At 35.1% G+C, this 27,042-nt stretch overlaps 1 protein-coding gene across 14 annotated transcripts in view; it reads right to left on the reverse strand.

Moving 5' to 3' along the window:
* The window catches only part of TENM3 (teneurin transmembrane protein 3), a 1,293,822-nt gene that overhangs the window by 1,226,274 nt on the left and 40,506 nt on the right, over nucleotides 1-27,042 (reverse strand). For all 14 annotated transcript variants that reach the window (XM_063156143.1, XM_063156142.1, XM_063156144.1 and 11 more), the window contains exon 2: nucleotides 17,432-17,545. The gene's annotated coding sequence lies outside the window, so the exon portion shown is untranslated. The remainder of the gene's footprint in view (nucleotides 1-17,431; nucleotides 17,546-27,042) is intronic.

A 27,042-nucleotide genomic window follows, 5' to 3' on the forward strand; every position in this document is an offset into this window, starting at 1 on the left:
CACCCTCCACAAGGCTTATGTCAAGTGATACAAATTTTTGGCCACAAAGCATGATATTGTTAAACTATGGTGCAACTGGATGTGGCCAATATGCTCCTGAGAATACTGAGCAGAGTGACTCACGTTTTCACTCCTGAGGGCCAGGAACCATCTGGGATGAAAATCTTAAGCAATGTGCTTACAGCCACAGGTCAAGTTCTGTCTGCAGCAAACCTCACCACCTTGGTCCAAAGTACGGCATCTGCTGGGAATGCAGAAGGTTTGTTTTCACTGTGATGTCAGGGAAAGATCAAGAAAGGGAAAGAAAATGGTACACCCTCAGGTCTCTGTGTCAACATGGGATCAGGATCATCCACCAGAATTACTCCAACATTCCTTAACATTAATCTGTGTGTAACTGCACCCAAGTCATGCATCTAAATCCTTAAGATGCAAGTGATTTTGTGCTTTTCTTCAAGGAGAAGCAGCTACGCCTGGATGTGAAAATGCAAACATGGAAAAAAACTTTAGATATAGCCTGAGAACTAATCGCCTTAGGACTGTCACAACATGCAGAAAAGTTGATTTGTCTTGTTGATCTACAGATAAATGACTGTCTAGAACTGCAGCAGAAATCAGCACTGTCTCCATGGAAACATACTTGCATGAATAAATGAACAGGAAAATGTGTTGAATGTGTTTCAAAAAGTACTCACAACTCTTTTGGGAAAGAAAGAAAGAAAGCGAATCATATCCGTTTAAAAAGACACCTTGTGATGTAACACGATAGAATGAGTTCTACAAGTCACCAAGTTCGCAAAAGATCATGACTGTATTGTTGGATCTTGACAATAATTAAGTATTGGGTCAAAACCAAAACATTTGTCTAGTATTCATGTGTACTAAAACCTGTTCCTTTACTCAGTACCAATTGTCACTGCCACCAACAAAACAGCAAAGTTATGCCTCCACTAATGACTCAATCACCAATGACAAGAAATTTACAGGTCTGGAAAGTCACAGGCTTTATGTGACAAATTTAAAAGATATATTAGAAATTATTTCTTATGCAAAAACTGATAGTACACGTACTCATTTGTACCTCTATTTCAAAAAAACATAGCTGGGAATCTGCATAAATAGGGCACCACACATTCCCACATTTAGAGTTAATAAAAGCAGGACAGACAGGTCAAAATATTTAGAAATCATTTGATGATTGTATGACAATTTTCGTACTTATAGGAAAATATAACAGATTTGCTACTTTTCTAATGCTTTTCTAACGATGGTTTGACATTGCCTTGGAATGCCTGAAGGTATATACAATTCTCTTAAATATTAGTAGAATTTGAACACACACAAGTAATTAACATCATAAAACACCTATTAATTTTTAAAAAGCATACTTTTCCTTTCTTTCTTACAGAATGTTAACTAGAACAACTATAATTTACTGCATGTTAGAGGCGAAATCAATACAATGCCTACAGTTCAATTTCACCAGTATTTTCCAAAATAAAATGTGCAAGTTTTTCAAACACTCTCTGTAATTTAAACCAGGAAAGAACTTCTGCAATTACTGCTTCTGTACTGCGCAGTTGCCACAGAGTGTTCACAGTAACTAGAAAGAAAGGCCATATTCAAGTTTAATCTTCTTCATGGCAATAAGAAGATTGGGGCATCTCTCTGACTGTAACAGATGAAACGCTGACAGACAGAAGGAATACATATAAAAGGATAGCAGGAGGGAAGCACCCAGGATAGCAGGAGGTAAGCATGACTGACATGGCCAAAGATACTGAAAATGGGTTGGGAGACTGCCCTATGAACAGCTTACTCTATGCATTCCTGTGTTCCACTCACCCTTTCCCTGCCACTTAGTACTCTGTCCTTTCCTTCAGGTTGTGCACAAAGTAGTCTGTACCTTTTCCCTACCTCTGAATCTGTTTTTACTGCTTATGACTCACATCTCACTATACCCCAGGCCTTCAGTATCCCATACACACACGTAAATTGCCTCACAATAATCTAAAACATTTAACATGCATCCACACCGGCATTTTATTTTGATTTGGAGTGGAATTATGAGGTTTGTCTCCCTATCATAGTTAATTCTTACACTTTTCTTTCCTTGACAGAAATGTCTTGGCGCATTCAAATCCTTTAGGATGAAATTAAACTAGAAAGTGTGCTGCAGAAAAGCACTAAACACATTCCAAATGCTACCAGGCATTCAGCTCAAGCTGGTCTGAAGTAAAACTGGACTGTAGGTTGTATGAATGTCAGATTCAGATGTCTGGCCAACCCTTCTATTCAGCCATTAACTTTCTGAAACCTAAAGTAACATAACAATAGATTTCAGAAATCTATTTCATTACGACAGATTTTTGAAAATGGTCAAAAATTATTAGATGGAATGGAAAGAGCATTTGTTAAACCTCACTTCCTTAAAAATTAGGCTTAAATTTCTGGGGTTACATACTTTTTGAAGGGTTATAAAAACAGATTCATTTGACCTTTTTGTTATAACTCAAAACTGATGAGCTCAGGTTAGCCCTTTCTTTCCTGTTGATGGCTGCTTTCCCACTCAGCTGCAAACTGAGGATGGTCATCAGCACCAGGTAATCAAGCACAACTTCTAATGACATCAGTTACTTCATTTTCATATGGTATTTATTAAGCATACAGACACGACAAATCACCTTGGCTTTGATGGAATTTTGACTTTGACAAATGTCTGAAAGGACTGCAGCAAGATTAGAATTTTAAGCAGTCTCTGAAGCACCTAAATTCTTGAGCCACTGTGATAAAGAGATTATGAAAAGCCAAAATAACAGAACCACAAATAACACCCGACTCATGTATTAAATTTAAATTAATTTTTATGAGAAAATTCAATTACCTAGATAGGTTGAAATAGATTTGGGAATTAATTTTTTAGCCAATCCACTTTTAAATTCAAATGTGCTTCCTATATATTTGAGCAAGTTTTTAAAGACAAGAGAGGCATAGTAAGACTTTGAACATTATAGGAGTGATTTAGAAGCCTGATATGATGAATTATACTTAGAAAATTAATACTTGTCATTGATTATTTCAGCATAAACCCCACAATTTTAATATCACACGCAAAATAATCTGAAATGTGTAAAGTCAGGAAAGCAATTAAAAATGCTGAGAAACGTAAAATGACATAAAGAGATATGCTGATTTAACTTTATTCAGTACAACTAAAAATACACTATTAAAATACTCTGAGTAACACCAAAATTCAGGAAATGAAGACCAAACATAAATATCCACTGATCCTTACAATAGATTAGTGGATAATTTATTTTTAAAGAATTTATGCCAACAGGTTATTAGCTGGCTAAGATTTGGATTACCTCATTATTATTATTTACAGTTTATCCTTGGAGCATCAGGAATTTTCTATCTTAAAAAATTACTTTTTAACCAGAACTTCATCAATCATTACAAAAAACACGTAGCTCTGGTAAAAAAAGGAAAAAAAGCAAAATAAATTCTTTACTGAATTTTAATTATTACAGGTAAAAATCTGGATAATTACACAAATTTTAGGTATTCTTTGCATGTAATCATGTAGTTTGTTTTTTTTTTTAAATATAAATTCTATTTGCAATACTCCAGCTATATAATCCAGTATACATACATTATTTATAGATGTATTAATGTGTCAACTGACTCAGGATCTTCATTTTCATGTTTCACATCTTTGAGGGGCACTTATGAGTCTCTCCTTGATGCTTTTGGATTACTATTTAGACATTTCAGTGCACCAGAAAAGTAATTTTTATTGGAAATATTAAATACAAAATACTAATTACAGATACCTACGCATGTGTATATATACATACACCTACACATATATATATAAATATTTATGTATTCTTAGCAACTAACTTTTGGTCTAATATCCTGCAATGTTCTCCATGAAGTATTGTTATTCTACCCAAGAACAGAATACAATCATTTAGTGCATCTATAATATTTTCTGTTTCAAATAGCATTTATTAAGCTTTGCTGAGTATTATCTCTGAACAATTTTCATGGCACTACAATAAAAATGTATTGTTAATTCTTCTAATTTATAATCATTTTGGGTAACTAAAAACATTTATATATTTATATATATATATATATATACACACATATACTTCAAAAGTATTATTGAGACATCTCAGCTACCTTTAAACTTTCTTGAATTTAATTTCCTGAAATTATTCCATTTATTTTCTGGATATAGCTCCCTGGGCTAACTAACAGTACATTAGAAACACATTCTTGGACTAACAAAGAAGGGACTGAATTGCAGTCTGAATCTTCCAGGCGAAGAATAACCGCCACGTGCTGAACCATGAAATATAAAATCTAAGCATCAGGGAGAGTGCACCTTCTTCCTGAGAACAAGTAGGAAAGCCCTGCAGCTCCATGGGCAGTGGAGGTGGCTACTACCAAGACCTCATAAATCTTGGTCACTGTATAACCAACACTGGAAGCTGCCACATTCAGAAAGACAATCAGTGCTGGCAGCACGTGCATCACCAGAACGTGCAAACTGCCAGCAAAATTCCTTCTGCCTGCAAAAGATGCACTGGAGTTTGATGGTCAACCACGGGAATGCTGCTGTGCACTCCTTGAGGCTCCACATTACAAGAGTTGTTTTTCCAAGTTCATTCCAAGTGGAGTAAAATCTGTTTCACTTCCTAGCCACATGTACTACTCACTGAATACCTGCGTGATGTGGTGTTAGGTTATATTAGCTTATACTTAGTTATATTTTAAGTTTACAGATTCTTCGTGGTAGGAAATACAAAAAAAACACATGAAAAACTGTATTTATACTAAAACTCGCTGTTCTAAGGAAAAAATAAGAAACCTAGACACAATTTCTTTAGAGACCAGATGAGAGGTCAACTCCCCCGATCAAGCAAGTGAGGCAAAGTGAAGATGCATGTAGACAAGCCAGCATATCTGAAAGATCCCTTAGCAGCTAATTTCCTAATTACTTACACCCAGAGAGGTCAACTATGGGTCTGCTTTTTAAGCAGCAGTGTCTAGACTTTAAAATCATATTTCTCATCCTGCCTGTGGAAAACAGGCAGACATCCAATTATACAAACTGCCTATGCACCTACAAATCATATGCAATTATAATGTGCTTTGCATGATTAAAATGGCATACACAGAATAAAAAGACTGGTTTAAGATACTAAAATTCTGCTCTTTTGCCTCTCATTTAATTAACCCCAAACAGTGTAGATAAAAAGTTATGAACATCTTACATTTTATTTCTCTACTCTGACTATCAGCTTGTAAAGAAGCATAACCAATGTTTACTTAAGACACTAGATAAATACATAAAAAGAAAAAAACTCTCTTTTTTTCATCTCAAAAGTTCAAAAGAATGATGTTTTTTTGATCGAACATAGTATCGAAGACTGGGTCACCTCACATGAAAGTCACAGAAACTCTAAGAAAAAAGGTGCTGGAGAACTTTTCTTTGATTATTCAAATATCAAACATACTCTCTGAGAAACTCGTTCAAAAATAGAGTAACAGCACTGCACCTAAACTGTCATCATTTAATATGAAGTGACAAGAAAGTGACAGATAATAAAGAACAGCCTGAAGATGGAATTGCTTGTCATTAAACCTTCATTTCCTCCTCAGGCACACAGAGAAGATCACAAGACTCCATTGTGCTGGAAGAAGTTCCCTAAAGAGAGAGCTACCTGATCTTATTCACACAAGGAGACATTGAATATATTTAAACTAGAAAATGGAGTCTGAGTAATCAGGCAACAGAAGCTCCCTTTAGAAGATGGGCAGGGTTTAAGGAGGTCTGTTGAATTTCTTTGGGAGGGTAATGCACTTTATTTTGTTTTCCTGTGTTAGCTGTATTGAGAATCATCACGGATAGGCCACAGAATCTGACTTGTGAGTACCACATCATCATAAATAAAGGATCAGTTATAGGAAAGTCTATAAAAATCTAACACTGTTAAAAACTTCTCCTGCAGGTGGTAGTTAACCATCAACATACAGATTCAAAACTATCCTGATGTTCCTAATTTTGAAATTAGAAATATCTGGGCTCCTTAAAATAAACTAGTAGATAGGACTGACATTAACTACTGCCTCTTCCAGCCACTGTCTGTTCTACCAAACTGATGTGGATCACGACTGCTATGACTTGTGTCCCAAACAAATATTTTAATGCATGTTGCTTGGAAAAATATGAAAATTCAAATCTTTCAATATAGGTACTTGCAAGGAAAGTTTCTGAAAAGGATACTTATGGGTCTATACCAAGCATTTATTTTTTTTTTTCGTTTTTCCTGCTTAATTCTTGAGGCACTTCCAATTCTCTTCAAAGAGTAGACTCCCTGGTTTAACCCTGCCAGTTTAAAAAATATAATATACTGCAGTCCTTCGTGTCTTCAAGGTTAGCTTTACAAAATAATAATGAAAAATTTTATTTTATGAAATTTTGCTAACATTTGTAATTTAGTATCTCAAAGTATCTGAAATCTTATTTTTAGCAATCATTTGCAGCATTTAAATGAAGATATCCAGTTTTTTTTTAATTTTTAATTTAAACTGTTTGTTCAAAGAAAATTTAAGTTTAGGAAGAAAATAGAGAGGAAGTATTTGAAGAGCTCCAAAAAGAAAACAAACCAGAAATTTCAGTTCATTAAAAAAAAGGTAAATCTGGTAAATACAATTTGATTTTAGTTTTATGATCTGCAAGCAGACAAAAACCAATAGGCCAACAATTACTATTATCACACTCTTGGTCTTGTATACCAAAATGTCCTGCCTGGTGATTAATTTGTAAAACTCTGATTCCACACACACTGTGGGATTTTCAATGAATCTGAATCCTTAAGATGTCAGGAAAATACATTATAAAATCTATGTGTTATTTGACTACACTTTAGAATTTTTACATTAGAAAACTGGGTTTTCAGATTTGTTCTGTTAACATTCAGTACAGTTCTGAGTGTGGGCAAGGCTGTGTTTGACTTATTTTGACAAAATATGAGGAAGAAAAATGTGATATCTTTTACTTATGCTAAAGGAGTAGAAACTCATTACATGGAAGTTAAAATTATATATAGCTCTTCCAACCTCCTACTTTCAAAAGTTGTATCTATATTACCAGATTAATAATTAATGCCAACAAATGAACAGCTATCACTTGTTATTATTAAAAAAAGCCCCCAATTAAATCTCAAAACAAAAGAAATTTTTGAAAATACTTGAGTAAGTAGTGTTTGAACACAATGTTAAAGCATCGAATTAATCACTGCCGGTAGGATCTTAGTACATGCTTCCCCCCATATAAACATTTTAATACCATTACAACTCAGGTTATAAGATTTCCAAACCAGTAAGACAAAAACTCCTGTTTCTAAGAGGTCTAACAGGACCTTGAAATTCCTGTTATTTTTGATTTGATTCATATATTCTGTGTAATAATATATATAATATAAAGTAAATTTCATTGCAACAGCATTTATTCCCTAATAAAATGCAAATGCTTGATCCATCTATATTAAATTAAACCATTTTTACAATCAGGAAGTACCACTCAGTTGCAAAAATCTAAAACTTAACAGTTATATTATTGTCTGAAAAGAACATGAAAAATGAACCATAGAAAATAGGCCTAGAGGGAATCTTAGTAATTAATTTTGTCCATTCTCCTGCCCACACAGTCATCAAGCAGAAAAGAAAGCTACATTCTGGTAGGGCATCACTAGCCAAAGAATTCTGCAGTGCAACTGCAGTGAATTTTTATATATTTAGATAAATTTGGTAACTGTTCAAAGATTCTGCATTTGTTTGACATTTTCTGTTACAATTTAAAATATGTAGCATTTGGAGGCATTTTAACAATTTAATATTTTCTATTTCTAAAGAAGAATAGCTTTGGACCAAATCCTTCAAAACTATGGAAAACACCAAAAATTCAAAGTGCAAGACAAACGGAGCAGAAAAAAATAACTAAGAAACCGCTGCCTATAAATGGTAAATTTTGGCAGGGACTTAAAGATCAGTTTTTCCAAGTGTTCTGCTCAAGGGAAAACAATGAAAGTGAGGTAGATAGGAATCTTGAAACAGATCATTGTAGAGCTACAGAACTTATAACGTTTTTATGGGTGTGCTAAGGCAAATGGAGTGAGTAGTTGCATTAGTATCTCCCCTAATGAGCTGGTGTGTGATATATGCTGTACAGCTCTGTTATTGGATTGCTGTTCAAGAGAACATTCCTACTCAATTCTAAGAAAATGTTATGCAATCAGGTACCTATAAAGCAGTTTGATTTTCTACTTAACAGGTCCTAATGAAATTGAAATTACATTTTAATTAGATTTGGTCAAAAAAAGTCAGAAAATTAAAAAAAAATACCAAACTAATACAATAAAAACATTATTCCACCAGTAGTCTCATTATTAGCTGGAGATGTAACGTGAATTTTGCATTTATGAGTTCTTTCTCTTCTCAATTAAAAACATAAATGATATCTACACGCACATGTCTTCATATCCACACTATCATATCTCAGGGTGTGTACACATGTATGTGTGTGCATGTGCTCATCCTTACTCAGGTCACCAGAAAGTAATGTGAGTAAGATAATTATCCTTCTAGAGAGATATACAGGACTATGTATGTCTTAGGTCCTTTATTAGTTGCTTAGGTCCTTTATTTAAAAATCTTAGCAGTAACATAAGATGACAGCTTCCATCTTGCTGTTATAAACAGAAAAAATTGCTTGAAAAGATGGAAAGTGTCAGAGTCATCAAAACAGCTTATAAAAACAGCTATGATCCAAAACATAATAAAAATATTCATAGTCTCCACATCTCTACATGTTTGTGGAACTGAAGCTAAGTTTAATGAAGATGACAAGCATTTATGTAGAAAAAGCAACCAAGATGTTTTTACTTAATGTGAGATTTTGCATAATTAACTTCGAAATTTTTTATCTTCTAGAAATCAACACAAATGCAGATGCTTATGTGGTGAAATTATTCTTGGTGTTGTTATGATAACAGTAATCTAACTCCCCATTTCACTATTTTCTTGCATGATTTTGTTATTTCCTAGTCACAAAACAAATCTCAACACAGAGAAGTTAATTTTAAATCTACATAGACACACAAAAATATAGAGCACACTAAAGAAAACACCTTATCCAGGTTGACATCTGTAAAATCCCATTGTCTTAACAGCTTCTGTATGTTTGTTTATTCCATAAACTTCAAGTTATTGCTTATTATGGTCTTGTACCTTTTACACAATATGTTTCCAATTCAGCCAAAGAATACATTCCCTCTTAAGTTATGAAAATTTTAGTCCTTTTATCTGGCTTTCCCTCCTGTCATGGTTTAACCCCAGACAGCAATCAAGCACCACAGAGCCCTCACTCACCCCCAGAAGCAGGGTCAGGGAGGGAATCAGAGAGTAAAAAGCAAGAAAACTTGGGTGGAGACAAAGACAGATTAATAGGAAAATCGGGAAAAGGTGCTGTTGGTTAAATATAGAACCAAATCCTCTTAGAATACAAGAGAAGCCTGTTTTCTTCAGTCAAATACTATAGAAATATATCTACTAAAAATGAAATGCACATCAGCAAGATCAGGTAAACCACTACTCCAGACTCTTGTGAATCTAAAACTGCTTTTCCTTAGAGAGGTTATGCAATCGCTTTCACATTGCAACAGGTAGAAAAAAAAAAATATTCCTTTCAGAAATTAAAATGTCATATTTTTTTAATCTATCTTTTCTTTCCATTTTGTCTACCTCTCAAATTAATTTCAAAAAACTAAAACACTATGTATTTATTAAACATAGCTTGGTGTGGTGCAGCTGAGGGAAAATGCAAAATATTGTGGGCTACTGTGCAAGCACTTCAATTGCAATGGAAAAAGAATGAAGGAAACCTAGTGCAGGTTTATCACTCAAATATAATGATAAAATGCAATCATGAAGTGAAAAACTTGATTAAAGTTCACCAGAAAAGGAAGGTAGGTAATAAAACTCAGTTACTAATGAGGTGTGCACACAAAACTATGAAAATGGATGTGTATAAAGATATAAAAGGATGCAAAATACAGACATCTATATATTTAATTATATTTGAAGACATTTTTAGAGAACTATATGTTTATGTTTGCTTTGCTACTACCAAATGATGCATCCCATCTGGATTTACTAGATATTAAATACACATTTGCTAGTACAGCACTCCTACACCAGTTTTTTCATCTTTTCATTTCCTAATTTCCATTCCTTTCAGGTGAAAATCGCTTCAGTAAAACAGATAATTGCTTCTGCTTTGCAATGTCAAACAGTTTGCCTCAGGTTATGGCAGTGTCTAAAATGAAGATGGGAAAGAAAGTTCTCATTATCTTTCTCTGTTTCGAGCACCCTTTCATCTCATCCTCTTTGCTGGTGTCCAAAGTCACACTCTCCCCCATTGTTTATTCTTTGCTACTGTTTTCTTCCATTTAGTTACAATTTTAGTTCTTCTCTTCCCCACAATTCTTCACCTTCAGTCTCAGTTACGAATGTCAACATTTTACAATGGCTAAAGAGGAAACCTAGAATATGTGCAATCCAGTTGCTTAGTCCACACCATTTTCACTACTACTCATAAATCTTTATGTCCCTCTACTTAATTGTTATGCTAAAAATTCTTCCACATCTGAAAAGAGAAAAACAAAAGACTCCTTTAAGACTGTTTATATATACACTCTATTCCTGAAATCTTGAAAAGTCTTAAGATAAAACTGTCACTCATTTCTATATGCATATTTTTCCATAGCATTGCCTTAACTGTCATCTCTTGGCAATGAAGTTCTAAAACTGGGTCCTCACTGTTAAAAAGACAAAGTACAGAATGACAAATGTGAGGCAATGGTAACATACAGTGGCTCCTGCTGCTGGGCTGTCAAATTTTAAAAGCATCAGTGAAGCAACCAATCACTGAGTCTCCTTCCATTGTTACCATGAGACCATGCTTTTATCCTGGAAGGACCGAAGAACAGGAATAGCTTTCAGTTTTCTATTCAAGGAAAACTAGAGCATGGTGCTGATAATGCCAAGGCTGCGGCTTCGATTCCTGTATGGGCCATTCACTTATAGTTGGACTAGATGATCCTTGAGGGTTCCTCCCAACTCAGAATATTCTGTGGTTCTGATGTGTAAATTTTAGGCCTCCCTTCACCTGGATAGATTGGCATGACTGGGATCTTTTGTTGAATATGGATTTGTGGGTTTTTTCACTTTAACCCAAAAAACTCGATTTTAAACCCCCAAAGACATTATGTGTGAGCTTATCCATACATAGATTTCTGCTTCCTGTATTTGTGGAATTTAGCAATATATAATAGAAACAAATTTAAAAAAAGTTACCTGATGTAAGAGGTTGCCTAAACATATGCTTTCCTTTTCCCAGATGAACACTAACATTCTTTATTTTGACACCAGTTGTGAAGAATGACTTTTTGGTCCAGTCAGAAAGCTCTCTCACAAGTGAAATTCTAAATATTTTTGTAAAAGCTGGAGAGACCAAGCCTCAAGGAATGGGCTTATTAAGATTCTTTTGACTTCTGTTTCACAAATCCACAAGCATCTCGTTCACAGATGTTCAGTTAACCCAAAATATTACTTGTTTTAAATACTGCCACTAGAATTCATCACAAATGTAACTGTTTGATTACTTGAAATAGGTACTAATGAAATATTCTTATATGACAGGTTTATATTTTAATTTTGTACTCCCCTGGCATGCTTACATAGCAGAACTCAGCTCATACAACTGTCATTCAATATCATTTAAACATATTATTCAGTTCTAAAAAAGAAAAAGCTGAAATAGCTGGACAAGCATCATAGCACTTCTTTATTACACCCTGCAAAGGGATTTCTTTGAGTAAAAGAGAAACAACATGCAAGTGATTTCAATCTTTTTGCAATTAGTAAAGTCATAAAGTCAGATAAATACAACTGACTAATGCATTAGATTTAAAATTATACTTCTATTTGTAGATTGCAACTCAGATTTAACTGATTATAAAGAAATAATGCAAGTGATACCTAATGTTAAGCTTAGTCAAAAATTATTCAAGTACTCTAGTAGAAGTACTAGAAGCAAATTGAAGTAGAGGCAGGGAAGTAAAAGAGAAGTAAATTGATTTTAAAATGCAATTACAGTGCAATAAAACTCCCAACATAACATATACATGTATTTTCAAATTAGTTTTCAGTGATATGGATTTTCTTTGGTGATTTGACATAGTATGTAATGAAAAATGCATCATTCTTCAGCAGTTTACATAGACATCATTGTACTAAATTTGTTATTTATTTTAGTCTAAACAGAAGTAATGAGACCATGAAAAACTTACATTTCAGTATGTTTCTTATTTGTTAAAAAAATTTGGTGAGCGATTTCAAAGCAATTTTTTCAAACTACTGGAAACAATTACATTATGCAGTACATTATTAACCTGTAGTTGTTTTCCTAAAAGGAAAAATGTATTAAAAATTAGTTTACACATTGCATATTTAGTCTATATTTACAAGTCTACATGCATCGTGTATACTTTGCATATATTTAGGGACTACATTTATCTAAAGTCTACAATCATACATGCATGTTATGTGTATTCTTAAAACTAGTGAATAACTTGTAAGCCTTGACTCATCAAATAAGTGCAGTTATCAGAAACATCATAAAAGACTCATTGCTAGTGATTTACACCCATCATATAGAAACATACTGGATCATATAGAACTAAACTCAGAAGGAGACAGAATTTAATTTCAGATGCAGTAATCTCCGATCTCAGTTACTTTGCTTGACAACATGGAAGCTCTAAAGAGTTGAACTAAAAAAGGCTGGTTCGGTTCTTCTATTTTCATGTATAAAATGTTCAAACAGATATAATTTTAGGAGATTTCTATAGAACACATATTGTCATCTTTTTGTTTGCATTTTTTTTTTAAGATCTAGCACACAGTCCAGTTTTGCTATCTGCCATGCGAAGGTAAACGTTAGATGCTTTCACCATTTTCAAAATGTTTCAGAGATTGGCTCAACAAGATTGTAAAGACAGTTTTGAAAATGCTTGTGGCATCTGACATAAGAGGGATTATTACACAGCTGAGAACAGAAGAAGCAAAGAAAAAGGAGCAAAGCTTAAACCAGGAAATGCATAGAAAGGTCTTCTTTCTAATATAAATGTTTGTAACTCTACTGTGTTGCAAAGAGAAGGAGATAAAATTCAGTGATAGTTTTAAGCCCCTCATCAATTAATGAACATAGGTTACTAGGATCATAATACATTTCCTAGACTTATGAACTCCTCCTTACTTCCAAATTCTGGCTAGATGAGAAGTCTGTTGCAGTCATGGATCATTGCTTAAATTCCCTCATAAAACATATTTACTCTCCTTTCCCCACTGAGATGATATTCACATTTGACATTCTTGAAACTGAGCTGTTTGATGTGAACATACACCAATACTTATCTACATGAAGAAAGTAATCTAGATTTAATTTGTGACAGTGAGAACTAAGAACAAAAAGTACAAGGGAATAAACTTTAGCTATTCCTTTAAGAACTCAGAAAAGAGAGGGATATTATTCCCTAATTCAAGGCAAAGCAATAAAGGAACAAATTAGCAAGCACAGTAGCCTGGGAACAATAAATACATCCACTGAGTTAGACACAGTGCATATGTGGCCGATAATTTAACACCATGAAAGGGGATTACAAATCTGCAGTGGTGCAGTGAAACACTAAATTCCAAAAAGATTTAGTGCAAGCAACACAAGGTAGCGTTAAACAGCTGACAAAAGATAACAAGGAAAAAGCACAGTGTCAGATTTCATAATACTAAAAGACATAAGGCCATCTAAACATGTAGACATTGCATCACACTTAGTGTTGGCTTAATCTCTACCCTTTCAAGCAGCAGCTTGGCTGGCAGCTAGAAAAAAAATTCATTAAGGACAGGCTATCTCAAAAAATAAAAAGGCTTTGGAGTAAGCTTTGACAATTTGAAAAATCAATTCATGTGGCTAGATTCATACTTTAAAGAAATATAAATCCCTAACCTAATCTATTGCAAAGCAGGATTAGAAATAAATCAAGTGGTTTTGATAGTTTCCTGAACTACTTTAATGCTGATCTCTGGTGAAGAGTTGTATTATTGTGAATCTCACACAGATTAATATTTTATACTTCCAGGAGTAGCATTTCAGGCTAGGACTGAGACAAATAGCCTGGAAATGAAATCATAAGATGTCCTAAAAGTATTTGCTATTGCTAACCATGTTTCATTAACTGCTTCTGGTCTTTTTCCTTTAAAATGACAAATCTGAAAGACTAGAGTTTTCTATTTTATCATGAGAGCAGAAAAAGGAAACAACAATTAAAACTAATCTGATGAGTCAGAAAACACACGCAGTATTGACATTTAGCACATAATGATCCAACAAATATTTACCAAATAACATTTCAAAATAAGCATGCTGATGAAAAGGCACATACATAGATGTTCCATCAAGTTATAATACTGAGTGAATTTTCTTAAGTGTTTCAAATTACAAATTTCTAAATTCGAAAGTGTTCTCTTACCTACCTAGGCTTTCTCAATAAAAACCAAACAAAACCCCAGCCTTCCAGACTATAACATAGTGGCAATAAAGCTTCATAAGAACAAAGTTATTTAAATAGCATTATCTGCTATTTGTCTTATTCTATATTGCCATTTTTTCCCCACTGAGTGCTAATAAGTGCTTGCTGTTGAAGAGGTTTACATTTAACATCTGTCAGTTGTATCCAGAAGTAGCACCTACAGGGATCTGTCTAATAGATTGCTATTCTCCTCTGTAGCACCAGCAAATCTGTCTCACATCATTTACATACAGATAGTTATAGGCATTCATCATTTCATTATGCTGACTGCCTCACTATTCTAATGTATAATGTCTCTTTAATGAGCCTCAAAAAATACAATATTCCTTGATTTATGACTGCTTAACTGAAAAATTATACAGATTGACAAAAACTCATCATAAAGCTTTTTTGTGTTCCCACTACCTTGCACTTTAAATTTAACAATTACTCTCAAGTTAATCTCATGATTTGCTTCTTTGACAAAAGAAATTATCAAATTTTACCATACTAGGCTTCACAGTCACTGCTCTTTTAATAAATATACTTTCACTTCCATGAGAAAGCAGTATAGAATTCAAAAAATTAAAATTGATCAGTTTTTGTCCAAGAAATACAATGCATTGGGCAAACTATTTCAATATTATTATATGCCAATTACGGTACACTTCCTAAATTATCATGTGGAATGCTGTTGTACTAGTCATGCAAGAGTGACTCATAAATGAGCCAATTTACATGTTCAAGTAAGTTGAACTATGGTTTATTGTATGAACTTCAATTATTTTATACACAAATGCTTAGCACTGAGAAACAACTCTGCCATTAAAAGCACATTGAAATAATACAAACATACCTAAAACACCAAACAGAAATCTGAGAACACGAGGGGAACATTTCATTCATTTGACTACACCCAGGCATTTCAGTTCTTTCAACTGCATTTCCCCATGTTTACGGATATGTTGGCATTCCTCTGATTTTGAATACCCAAGCTGAAAAGGTTTACAAACTGCTCATGGTGTCCCTTAGAAGCACAAATTTCCACAAAGTATGAGAAACCTTATGATACCTTGTTTCTGACATATCTACAACTTACAGGTGAATGTTTTTAGCATGTGAGAAAGTGTTGAGCTCTGACAGAAGTTTCTCCCATAAGAGAGATAGCTGCAATTTTTTATTCCCTCATCCACTACAATTTAAGCTTACCCTATAACCAGACAGTTTGCAACTCCCTCTCTCCTCTGCTCGGCCTTTCTTTTCCACAGAAGTTTCAGAAACACCATAGCGAGACCCTTCCCTTGTAAATGCTGCTCTTTACAGAGGGTTCAGACGTAATGAGTGCAGATAAACAAATGAGCACTAATGTAACCTTGCACTGCCTTATCTCACAGCATCATTTCCTATTTCCAAATCATGAAACCAGGCAACAAAGGCTATCCATTCAATGCAGAAGAGATGTACAGAGATTTAAGCAACAGATGGCAAGCTACATTCCCTAGATCCCTGCAAAAAAGTCAACTTTAAGTGAAAAATCAAACGAAACAACAATACAATACTACTGAATATTCAAGAGCTGTTTCAGTAGATGCAAATATGTTATATGACAGAAAATAAAGTGCAAAAATGACACTGACATGTTTGACAATGACAAGTTAAATGCTCAATACAGTAAAAATTTTTATTTCATGATTTTGAATCCCTATTTTAGTTCCTTTGCACTGAATATTCCAGTTAATATCAACATCTGACTTTCAGAGTCAAACTTCTAAAGAAGTTTGGTATATCATAGGAATACAGGTATGTCATTCCCAAATCAGCACCATGTGTTTTTATCATCTAGGAAAATTCACATATCTACACATTTCAACAATATAAAATGTCAGTCTATCATATAGGCCAATACACCATTGTTTAGAATTTTTTAAAATTAATAAATCACAGTAATTCCAAAATGTTATTGCTTTGCATGTGGAAGTTCTAACTCTGAATCCAGAAAACTGGTATGTCAATCCAAATACCTGTCGTCAATAGAAGGCCTTAATTTATAAACCCAAATGCTTCATTAATCCAAAATATCTCAAAATATCCATTCCTTCCCATAACAATAAAGAGATTTATATCTCAGCTTGTAGTAGGGATAAAATCCAATTTAAGAAATATTCAATATTTACTAGACCCAAATATCCTTAGGCTGTCACTCTGACCATCTCAGAACTATATTTCTGTGTCCCTTGACAATACCTAAGAGGCACAGAGCCAAGGGCAGCCACGGACAATGTTTATGCTGTCTGTTAGTGTTCATATTGTGCATTTCTAGCTGGAAGAGACTATGCCTACTTGTTATCTTAGTGACACAGAAAGAAGCTGATAAGAACAAATACAGATATCCCTATAATCCCTTCATGTTGCAATTCTATTTCCTTGCTTGTCTTCTATACAAATTCATTATTTCATCTCCTACAGTATACAGAGTTACCATTTCCAAAAGCTATCTAATAATGTCTGTGACTCATGATTTTCCTTCCTCAACCTGGATTTCAGAAAAGGCAGTGGAGGAACATAAGAACAATCTTTAAGCCTTCACATTGTTCTTTCCTATGTGTGCATATAAATATTTGTAATTGTTTCTCCAGCAGAATACTAAATTAGCCATTTTCCTTGTAGAGTACTGAATTACACAGAAACCAAACAAAATTCTGTTTCCAATGACTGAGCCTACTTACAGGAAGGTGGTGTGAAAGGATTCAATACTTCAATCACTGTAGTCTGCACATGAGAAGAAAATCCAGATTGTTTTCTGTTCCTGTGATCAATTTTATATCTTTCTGTAGCTACACCTAGGAAATAACCAGTACAGAGTCAGTACAACAAAATACAGAAAATAACATAACCCAAATTGTTAGAAATTAAAAAACGAGAATATTTCCAACAATAATTTATAATTTATGGCAAATTCCATACGATTATTCACCAATACGGCATTATAGAAGACAAAAGTCAAAATTTTATCTTCATTTAATTTTGAAGTACCCAAGTGATTCCAGAGTTCTACAATCTCAAGACTGCCAAGTAGAATCAAACAGATGTCATCATTACACCTAAACAGCCATCTGGTAGCCTGAGAGGAGAAACATAATGACCACAGGGGGAACTGGTCCAGCCGTCCAGAACAGCACAACCACGGTTCCATTCAGCATGTAGAACAAATGGAATATACAGAATATGCAAAGTAAACAGACACAGTTATTTAACAGCAGAATTAATTCATAGTTTTTGTCTTTCAGTAGAAGCAGGAGAAGCAGCTTCTCTTCTTTCTGATTCTTATTTACATAGTTGGCAGAATTTTACAGAAAGCAGAAGAGCCAGGGCATTAAAGATGGCCTGTTTTGGTGTTTCTTAAAGGGAGTGGGATTCAGAGGTATCTTCACATCCAGACCAATACTGACAAGGGCTGGTACTGCTCCCTTTAAGTAGCTGAAGTCAAAGCTGAATCACCCTCCAAAAAAAAAAAGAATCTACCCCAGGAGATAACCATTCTTACTTACCTTTTACATCTAGCCTCTGCTGCAAATTAATCCCTCCCGCTTCTTGTCATATCTAAATCAGTTTATGCTGATCTCCTTTCTCAACAATTTTATATATTTCAACCCCCCTTATTCCCATTTTTTACACCGAATAAACTTGGTTCAGTCTTTTTTTGATGACTTTAATAGTTAATTTAATGAATTATCAATTGCCAGACACATTTTGTTTAGACAACTTGAGCCTCCAGGTTATTCTACTGGATCCTTATACATAATACAAGATCAAGTGGATCTTGTTTCAGCAGTTTCTATCCCTTGTGCCTTTGCCACAGACCATCAATCCAGTAAACGGAAAAGTTTGTCATGGCTCCAATTCATCAAGGGTGAGAGAGGAATGAAGTGTTTTCATATTTGTCAAAAGATGTCTGCTAGGCATTTTAGCACATCTTGAGTTCTGCTACTGCTAAAAGGAAGGAAAACACTTGTGTAAGAAAGCAAAAAATCTGGAACTGGCCACACATGTAACAGTATGGCATGGTAAATATGCTGTGCCCATATTCTTCCCTGCAGCACTAGAGGGAATTCCCCATCTCCATTTGTGCTGTTATTTATTCCTACTTAGTGCTTCTGCTTGTTCTCACCAAACTGAATGTCTATTATTTTCTAGTATTTCTACAAGTCATTGGGATTATTTTAAGCCTGGGACAGCAGCAATATTAACATCTACTCTATTTCCAAAATTACCAACAATACCATAGAATACTATTATGCACAGTACAGAATTTTAGAGTTACACTCCTCCCCCACAACCCCAGTCACTGTGGAAAAGAGCGACTGCAACTAAATATTACATCTTTTTTAACTCAAAAAAACTTGAATAATACTTTTAGTCTAATCTTATCTAGATCACAGTTCCCTAACTTGCTTAAAAGAACGCCATGTATAATTACCCAAACTGCAGTTTACTAAATTAAAGTAATATCTCCTAACCCTTAAGGCTTGCTGCAGTTTTCAAAGAGACAAAATAGGACTGACTTATTCCTGAGAAATCTGTGCTTTTCAATCTCACTATCTCTTGCAGATGTGTAGAAAGAACAGTTTGATAATTTCAGGTCCCTCAGGGAAATTCAGTTAAGACAATTATGCACAATTCTTTGGATATTTCTTCAGGTCTTACTTTCAGCCCTTTTCTGAGCTTCTGAAATGTCACCATCTTTAAGTTCTCAAATACAATGCTACTACACATCATGGAAAGACTTGTTAATTCCTTTATGCATATCTTATGGCTTTATAAATCAAATAATCTCTGCATCTAAGACCCAAATAAAACATAGTTATTTGTTTCTAGTTGAGCTTAACCTCACAGTTAGATAATTTGTATTTAGTTTTATGAGAGAAGTTTGTCCTTTTTTTTGTAACTAATTTTTTATATTTACTAAAATCATGAGATTCTAATATCACCCATCCAAGATTCCAATACTAATCCCTGAATCTTCCACTGCTCTCTATACAGAATCAGCTAGGCTGGAAAAGACACTTCTTACCTCACACAAAGAGGCTAACAGAATGTGAGATAGTTTATGTTTAATTTTTAAGGTTTTCCATAACTGTATGTAGATTTGTCCCACCAGCTCCTTTGATATTTAAGTGAAGATTTCTTTTAAATGCATTTTAGCTGTTTAGCTTGCACTAATTTTCACACTCAGAGGGGATTTCCCTAAATTTATGAGCATGTTTAAAAATAAAAATGCAATCTGTTATGTTTTTAAATACAATAGATTTTCAAAAAGGATGTTTGTGTTTTGGGACATCTATATTAGATTGCTGGGTGAAGCTCTTTAAACAGAGAAGTACAGAAAGTATTTTAATTACAGGAAAGAACACAGAAGACAAAGCCAGATAAATCTCAGACCACTCAAACCAAGTGTCTCACCTGCCCAGGTTCACCTGTGCCAGCTCACAGCAAAGGTAATACAGGGAGCTCTCAGTTAACCACGTGGGTACATGTGTGCATGAAGACCTCCACAACATAATCTATTCCTCAGCTGATTTTCCTAACAAACCGAACTTGATATCAAGTTGTCAGGTGCTCCTTTATGATGCCACATAAACTGGTGGAAGGCGCTATTCCTCTTGAATAAATTAATGAACTACACTTTCACTACAGCAAATGATTTTATATGCCTTTGTTGCCCATATTTTTCAGCTTCTCTCCTACTCCAGCTGAGTTGCACCCATCCTCTTCTCAACACTTCATCCTTTCTGATATGTAAGGTTAATCCCCTTTCTTTAATATTAGGATGGAAATTAGGGATGACAACTTTCCACAAGCCATAGTGGGCATCATATACTTCTGGAGGACTATCAACAAAAAAAACAGTCCGCTGTATAACAAAAGTTTAAAACAGGACAGTAAGTCTAAAACAAATGTGCTGCTTGCACAAAGCCTTGGGATAGTTGTCCCTTTGGCATATGAGAGCAATGAGAAATATCAGCTATCCCTGGCGAGAAGACTATGTTAACATCTGTATCTCATTTTGAGCACTAGATTAATTTTTTTCATAAGACTTTCTCTGGCTTCTCAGCTCTGTAATATCCCACCCTTAACATATAAAATGACCCTAAGAAAAGCAGTTCAGCCCTGTAATTCTACTACTTCCATGATAATAGCATGCCAGATAAGGAACATCTATCAAATGTGTCAGAACATTATCTGTTCATTCCAGTCTCCCTTTTTGCCTTATTTTTCTTATCTTCCAGCAGCACATGCCTTGGCTTCTACTCAACATCACTCACAAAGTTCATAGATAAACAAATCAAACAAATAAATAAAACAAATAAATAAAACCTAAAAAAATAAAATAAAAAGAAACACCAACCCCAAACATACCCTCACGCACTCTTTTTCCAAGACTGCAGTTGTTTAAACCCTATTATTTCCTTTTCCTTGACAAAACGCAACCTGCCTAGGAAACCTTACAATATTCTGAAAGCCTTGCAGTGGGAAAGGGAGGTAGGGGAGGGCAGGGCGAGGTGTGACCCTCGGTGGGCACAGCACAGCAGGGCGAGGCCACAGGGAACAGCTGCACACCAGGGGCAGGGAGGCAGCACTGGAGGCGGCTGCCACCGCCCCATGGGACAGCAGGTCTGGAGACAAGCCATATACAAAGAGCAGCGGTGTTCTGTGCCTTTTTTCCATTGGCAAGGCCTCTCCTCGAGCCTCCAAGATCCCTAAGCTTCTGAAGAGATTCTCCAGACATGAAGCAGCACCTGCAGGAGACCAAAGAGGAGTGATCACTTACTTAACCCGCTTAGACTTAGGTAAGTTCACAGCCCAGGTGCACAGCATCCCCAGAGGTGTTCGTGGAGCTGGCAGGTGTCTCTGTGAGACTGCCTGTCCTTTTTGAAATGTTTCTGAAGACTTGAAGGCAGCTGCTGTCATGCTTCTCTTTAAGACAAGCAAAAGGCAAGATCCAAGGAACTCCAGGCTGGTCAGCCTTAACTGCGTCCGCAGAAAAGTTGTGGGCCAGTTATTTGTAGAAGCCGTTTCTTCTTGCCCGAGCAGATCATGCCTGAGCAACCTCAACGCCCTATAAACTACGCACTATGGCTATTATACGTTTAAAATAGAGGGAAAGCTAAATTCCTTTGCAAATAGACATTGCTATCTGAAATGGACACACCCAGGTTATGGATCGCATGGTACAAAAAGCAGATGTCAAATCCGAGAAACTGGGTCATTTAAAATTTTAGAGGAGTTGCTACTTATTTTAGCAAAATGCTAGAAAAATTAAATTTGCATAATTTCTTAGAAACACCTACTTTGATGACTTCTTACAATTTTTAATTTTTTTCCATGAAGATAATTAGGGAAAGCTCCAGACACATTTCGTTTGGTTTAAGATGTATCATTTATGAAGTAATAAATTTTCAGAGTTTTGTAAAATTGTATTTATTTTTATCCTTTTTTTCCCTTTTAAAATATTAAAGACATTATTTCATTTTCTAACAGCTTATTTGTACAGTGTATGTTATAAAAAACATGACATCTCTAGAAAAATTATGTCCAATAACTGGTAAAAGCATGAAGCTCACTTCCAATAGATCTATAAGAAAATCCTGTGAAGCAGCCTGAACCTGAAAAAAATTGTCATTTTAAGGTGAAAAGTAAATTCACCTTAATAGCTGAAAATATCAAATATTCTATTTATGAAAAACCTAATAATATTTCTTTTACTACTGCACAGCTAAACTTCACATTTTCTGAATTCTTCATATGTATATGTGGTCTCTGGAAGCCCACACACCTCACACATGTATACTATAAAAATATACAAAAGAGTTTTTAAACAATATGCATGTTGTAAGAGACTCGGATATGTATTTTGAGATGATTCCATAAAGAGTTCACAACCTTAAAGCTCTTTTCCAACCTTAATGATTCTATGATTTTATGATGCAATAATGCTGCTTGGGAAGAGAGTTAAAGCAATAGCAATTTAATCAATATCTTATTATAAGCATTATATGGAACTTGTGAACAAGGCTTTCTACCCAATACCCACAAAAATGTGAACAATCCTTACTTGTAAACTTGTAGAGCTCATTAAAACTAAATGTGTTTCCCTAAATTAAACATTTTATCAAAAACAGGAGGAAAGTTTCTAGCCATTTCTTTCCCTTGTAGATTTTTAATGAAATCCAGGTATGACTGAATTAATCCAGAATACTCCATCTACCATGGACATACTACAAGCACAGCATTCTGAGCTACTGAATCCAAAACAAGCATCAAAATGAAATAAAGTTTTATTTTTTCAAAGTTAAGTTCCTGATTATTGCAAAGAAGAACATGGTGAAAAGCAATTTAAAATACGTTTCAAAATAAAAAATTATTCAAATTATGAAGTAAAACTTTTCTTTAACCTAAATTTACAATTTAGACTGCTTTTTATCATGTATAGTGAGAATTTTCAAGGAACCCTGGCAGAAGGAGAAAATATGCCTTAATATATAGGAAAAAAGGAATACTGGAAATTATGGTAACAAAGACTTAAATTTTAAGGTTCAAATATCTATGAAAACCGGCTTAAGGTGTAGTTTTCATGCTTTAATATTTATTGTCTTATGTCAGCTTAATGTAATTTACACTTTCAATATACTTCTTTTATCTGAACTGAACAACCACTCCAATACAGTCATACTGTGTTTCACTAAGTTTTCTTTTCCTCTAAAGACTTTAGGGTGAATTAATTATAGCCAAGACACCAAATATAAACATCCTGATCTCACTAACACTACAGTTATTTTATCTTTATTACTAAAGACCTTTGCCTACATGCAACAGTACATCATGATTTAGTTCACCGAGACTGACAGGCTACTCTTTACGATATGACAGGATGTCACTGTAGTAGGTATGCTGACTATTTAATGGCTTTGGAAAGTCTCTTATGGCCTTCACTAACTCATAAAATTAACTTTCATTGTCCTCTTGCATGAGTACTGATGACAAAGTGTAATCTTATTACAAGAAAGAAAATGTCTAATAGTTTCTTAAGTAAAATATTTTTCTTCAGTGATTTAGCGTATAAAGTTTTGCTGTGCACGAATTACATTCAGTGCTTCAAAGCACATAGCAACCTTTCATTATTTCAGTGGTCCTCTTTTGGTGTACTGAACAAACCCTCAGAAGTGCCTTTGTCAAACTGTTACAAATTTACTTGATGCATGTCAAAGCCTCACTATTCAATAGGGGTGACTAGACACCTGGGCAGTAAAAAACCACAGTGAATTTTACTGTGCATCTTCACTACAGTGCGTCCATGTATGACTACTTCAGCAAAGTAGTATTAGCTCTTGGCAAAAAGCATTCATCTGGGCTGAAAGGCTGTCAGCAGCAATATGGTAGATGTCAATTAGAATAAAGTATGCGATGCAAACACATTTGCCAATTACATGCATTAGACCTCATAATGGCTGATGTCACAAATGTAGTTTGGTGATAAATTATCTTAAGGACAGTAATTACATTTTTCCATCAGTTGGATATACCCATTTTGAAGTTACAAAACAAGATCTACAGAGAAAATCTCCGTTCAGACAACAGAAACAACCAAAATGTCAGGGTGGGTGGTTGCTTGCTGTATAATTTTTTTTCAAGTTAGACTCAGCTTTGCCTTCTAAGTATTCAGGATTATATTGGAGAGATCGAAGAATAAATAAGTAATCAAAAAAAAAGGTACTACAAAAAAATTACATGGACCAGATGATTTTGATCCAATCCAATTTCCCATCCAATATGGGGAGGATGGCATCTAAGATAAGAAGAGATGAGAGCAGTGATGGAGACAGCGGCAGCTGCACATAAAGCTACCTGGCAAAATACCCAGTATTGGCTATTTTTAGATCATTAGTTAGTTCAAGATGGGGAATTGGACTCAATGACGCTTATGTGCCCCTTTTAACTTGAGATAGTCTATAATTCTATGATTTAATACTTTCCTTAATGTTCAAATGTTAAGACAAATACCCTAGTTTAAATAGAACTCAGAAAGATTCTATAATCCGCACCATCTAAATGATAGGAACTATACTTTTTTGCCTAAATGTATATATGTTATTTAATTTTTAAAATTAAAAGTATCGTGCAATACAATATCAGACAACTGTAAAAAGGTTTCTGTCACGAATACAAGAAGGGTGAAGCTTGCAGTAAGGATAAAAAGAGTGCTGCTTGCTCACAAGACTCACTGTCACATTCCCAACACCGGAGACTTCCACATCTGAGGCCGATCCCCCTCCACAGGGGGGTCAGCAGTGACCCCAGGGGTTTCCACACATCCCATCCCAGAGTCAGAGCAGGTTTCTCATTGGATCCATCCCAGGTTTGCCATGGCAGAGGCTCAGATGTCCATAAAGCCATTTGCTCATGGCACAGTAGCCCAGGAACAGCCTGAGCTGGTGCCGTCCGAGGAGGGACCCCGAACAAAGGGATGCACTGGATCACGGATGGGGATGCACTGGCCAAAGGAAGCAAAACTCTAGAAGAGTTCAAGGGAACTAATTGCTTACTAATCACAGTGTTTATAAATAGGGTCATTTTCACAGTCAGATCTTTAGTCTTTTAGTAATCTGAATACCCCCAAAATGTCACAAATCATGGCCTTCTATTGGCAGCAGAGTCTTGAAGAAGAATGTACAGAAAATCACACTATGAAAAACCAGTGTCCAAAGGACTCCAAGAGGAGTCCTGCAACTTCATTGGAATAAAGGGAGACTCCACTGGGGTGCACACGGACAGGGTTTCCTCTCTCCACATTTCATAGGGCACAGCCTCCTTTGATCCTAAACTCCTGGCCAGATATTGCCCTCTTCCTTTCCCCACTGGCTGAGGTACTGGGAAGGTCCAGCCTTCCCAAACAGCCTCCCACATATCTTGCCTTGAACCTCATTTTACCCCAAAGCTCAGGAACTCAGGCTGGTGCGGACACACTGGTCCATTTCAGGAGCCAAGGTGTCCGGGCTCTGTAACAAACCTGATGCTTGAAGTTAGTAGAGACATTAAGACCCATTCCAAAGATGTTACATCAATCCCTTCACCCATGTTGTAAAGACTTCAGCACACACCTTGCCTATCAAGAACTTAAGCTCTACATCTGCTTGCTTTCAGTGGTTCAGCAGAAAAGACACAGCAGAAGCTTCTCCTCACCCCGTGCATTTGGCTCAGCTATCCTTCATAACCATCTCACCCTGGGTGAAAGGATATCCCTAGGTAAAACTTCATGATAAGACTACGTCACATGTTGGCTTTAGAAAAGAGTAACACTGATTTAACTGTAACTGAGTACGAGAGGTCTGGCTAGTCAAAATTCAAACTACAGCCTTTTTGATAAAATAGTTATTGTAAGCTATGCAAGAGTATTTTAGTGAGGATGCAGTAATGGCATGCACAGACATATGGTAATTGAGGCATTTGTAGAGATAATGTGCTAAAGCCATGTAGTGTTTCATGAACACTTTGTCATATATGGCAGTACTGTGACCTTTGCAGGAGGATATAAATATGTATTCACACACACATACACATCTACACAACAAAAACAGACTTTAGGGTCTAACAATGACAAATGCTGCCAACAAGTGAAACCCAGCAGGTACTAAAATTATCTGCTGGCAAAAAAAATGGTGTTAACTATTTCACTGATGAACTCCATCCATACAAAATGGAAATAACTGTATTCAGAAAATGGAAAAAATTCTTATCTACCACAAAAATGGAGTGCATAAAGAACTTAATATAGTTCTAAAACTTCTAAACAAGTGGTTAAACAGAAACGAGGCAGAAATTACTTCTATTATGCAGTATGTATTAACACTACTGGTAATATACGAGGGAGTGTAAATAGAGCATCTAAATTCACTATATCATGAAATGGAAAAAGAGCACCTTTAGAAGACATTGAAGTTTAGGATTCTTAGAAAAGATGCCTCAAGTTCACACAGTGTGGCTAGATCTCAATGTATATTTCTATCTGATGTTCATTTATTGGCATAATCTGATCAAACCACTTAAAAACAGGAGAAGTCTTCCACCAAAACAAATACAATTTAATAGCTGAACAACCAGTGAGTTCTGAAAAAAAACTTAGGTAGTCAAAAAAATAACTAGAAGTTATTCTAGTAAGATGCAAAAAATCAGACCTAAAAATATTTGATTTATTTTGTGAGTTTTAATAGGTAATAGATATGTGTTAGTTAAGGAAGCAGAAAGAGAGACAAGCAAGAATAAATTGGAGACCACTGTTCAG

The sequence above is a fragment of the Melospiza melodia genome, chromosome 5, assembly GCF_035770615.1.
Source record: "Melospiza melodia melodia isolate bMelMel2 chromosome 5, bMelMel2.pri, whole genome shotgun sequence".
In the NCBI taxonomy this organism is placed as follows: domain Eukaryota; kingdom Metazoa; phylum Chordata; class Aves; order Passeriformes; family Passerellidae; genus Melospiza; species Melospiza melodia.